Source organism: Neomonachus schauinslandi, chromosome 2, assembly GCF_002201575.2.
Source record: "Neomonachus schauinslandi chromosome 2, ASM220157v2, whole genome shotgun sequence".
Lineage (NCBI taxonomy): Eukaryota > Metazoa > Chordata > Mammalia > Carnivora > Phocidae > Neomonachus > Neomonachus schauinslandi.
The window spans coordinates 67,416,172-67,418,876 of record NC_058404.1 but is presented as its reverse complement, the minus strand read 5'-3'; the positions used below and the strand labels follow the sequence as shown (position 1 = coordinate 67,418,876).

General features: G+C 35.6%; 1 non-coding gene across 1 annotated transcript; it reads left to right on the top strand.

Annotated features, from left to right (window-relative positions):
• The first annotated feature begins 254 nt into the window (after positions 1-254).
• Positions 255-307, top strand: LOC123324239. Its single transcript, XR_006539719.1, has one exon. It is a non-coding gene; the product is annotated as a small nucleolar RNA SNORD74 (small nucleolar RNA).
• The last annotated feature ends 2,398 nt before the right edge of the window (positions 308-2,705 follow it).

Sequence of the window (2,705 nt, the reverse complement as noted above, 5' to 3'; positions counted from 1 at the left end):
GTTTTAGATGTCTAGACTGCCCCTTCCTGAGAGATACCCTGAGGAATCCAATTTCAAAACAACCCTTTAAGTATGTTAAAAACTATTCAGCATTTTACATTACATATGTAATAGAACAAAAATGGATCACTAGAAAGAAACCTGATCTATTGAAATTGATAATGAGCTTTGTATTTTACAACCTAGGTTCAAAATCATTATAATTTGTTGGGTTTAATGTAGAGCATGAAATCAGCCTTAATATCTGGTTTGCTAAAATGTGCCTGTGATGAAGCTTGCGTTGGTAGGGACATCTGAGACTGGTTTGCTAAACTGTAACATAGGCTGCTGGGGGCAGGGAAGTTTTCAGAGGAGGGTGTAGGCCTTTGGAATGTCCAGGCGGGCGTAACCACTCTGCTATTGGAATGCTGCCAGGGAGTTGCCTTCCCCAAGCTCTCTTAGCCCGAAAAACCACCCTGTGTTCTAAGAGATGTATGCATTGTCCCTTAGGCTATGATTAGCAGAACTGTAGAACACGCAAATTAGCATATCCTATCTTTCCGGTAAACAGATCCTCCTAGTTCCAGTAAGACCCCTTGTCACACATCACGTGCTTGAGAAACAGTGATAAGGATTTGTGATTCTCTTGAGGGACCAATAAAAGTGGGAGTAAAGAAGAGCAAAGGGTCTTCATTTCTGAGCTTTGACCCCCTTGCCTTCTCCTCTCTTTTTTTTTTTTTTTCCAAAGATTTTATTTATTTGACAGAGAGAGACAGCGAGAGCAGGAACACAAGCAGGGGGAGTGGGAGAGGGAGAAGCAGGCCTCCCGCCGAGCAGGGAGCCCGATGTGGGACTCTATCCCGGGACCCCAGGATCATGACCTGAGCCGAAGGCAGACACTTAACGACTGAGCCACCCAGGCGCCTGCCTTCTCTCTTTCACTGCAAAGTCTGGACTCATCTTTCATCCATCGGTGCAAGGATTGCTGGCCATTCCGTCAATAATTATGCTTTGCTTATTTTAAAAACTCACATACTTTATCAGAGGCACCACATCCTCCAAGGAAAAGAAAGAGGGGATCTTTCTAATAATACCTATAAGAAGTCTTTTTGCTGGTTCTTTTCACTCCTTATTATCCATAGATGTCACATGTGCATGATTTCTGCTGTGTTGGGGGAAGCACAGCTGGTAGCTACCATCACAACTCAAATACACATCTGGTGTGATATTGCCAAAAAGATTCTTCACTAATTTATATGATGAAACATCTTTTACCTACTACCCCTTCTCACAGAAGTGCAAGATATTTCCAAAAAAAAAAAAACCATCTGGACTCTTTGGTAAAAGGAGATAGTTTTGTTTTGTTTTGTTTTGTTTTTTTATTAACATACACTGTATTATTTGTTTCAGGGAAAAGAGATTTCTTATCTAATAAGACACTGTTCTCATTGGATTTATTAGATTATCTCATTAGATTTTATTATTTTTTCGACAATTTGGTATTATGCATTGCATCACTGACAATTATATATTAGTGTCAGATACGTTAATTCAAAAATAACCTTTTGAAATATTTTTGAGGATCCTTCTTAAATATTTCAACTGTCTAAGACTTTCCAACATACCAAGAAAGAACTAATTACTTCTTTTCCCAGTTTAGCAAATTCATTTTTTGTCTCTTTTACTCAAGACTTGGCATTCCATAAATCTTCAAGTCTCCAAAAGTTGCTTTAAAATAATTTCAGTACTAAAATATAAAATCAACTCTTTATAACCACATACTTTAAAAATTAAGGTTTCAAAATTTTGTTTTTTATTTGCTATATTGAACAGTAATTGTAGTGTTTATTTGTTCTTAAATATATCTGATTGGTCACGTGATAAATGATGGGATTCGCATTGCTCTAAGAGTTCTAACTTAGGCATTTTCTAAATTCTTCAAGTTTACTATTCAATATTTACTGGTTATATACAGTATGGTATCTATTTTAAATGGTATTAGGTGATATAAAATCATAGGCACTCTACTGAATTATAAGAAGTATTTCAGGAATTAAAATAATTCTCTAATTAAGGCTGTGTGTTAAAGCTCTGAGGTTTTCAAGTATGAGAAAACAGTTATGCTCAGAAATGTCCAAAATGAGCACATGAGTAAATTTATACAATAGTACCCTTGTGTGCAAACTACAAATTCTTTTCATTTCTAGATGTTTTTTAAATTATCATACTATATTTTCAGAACTGCTCCAGTGCTGTTAGTCATAAAATAGCTAATAAAATAGTCTAGTCAAGTCAACTTTAAGTTTTAATCCAATCAATAAATAACACACATCCCCCCCAGCAAATATTACAAGCAAATACATTTATAGGTTTATATAGTAGTTATTGAGAAGAAGGGAGGTAGAAAATGGATCAGAGAATCAGGAGCCAGATGAGGGGGCATAATGTAGGCCTTTTAAAGAAATTGGATTTAGTTTCAATGTAATGGAAATAATTTGGAGACGTGTAGGCAGTATAGTACCTTGCTATAATTTTTTTTTCTCTTAAGTTACTCTTTTTATTGTTTTGAAAAAAAAAGTTATAGGAAGAAAAGGGAAGAAGCTAGAGTCTAGAAATAAGACTATATTAATGTCAGTGACATGTTAAGTCAGAATATACATTTTTGAAAGCTGTATTATCAGTAGGTAAAGGATATGGTCAGATGTCCCAGATGTCATGTCAACTGC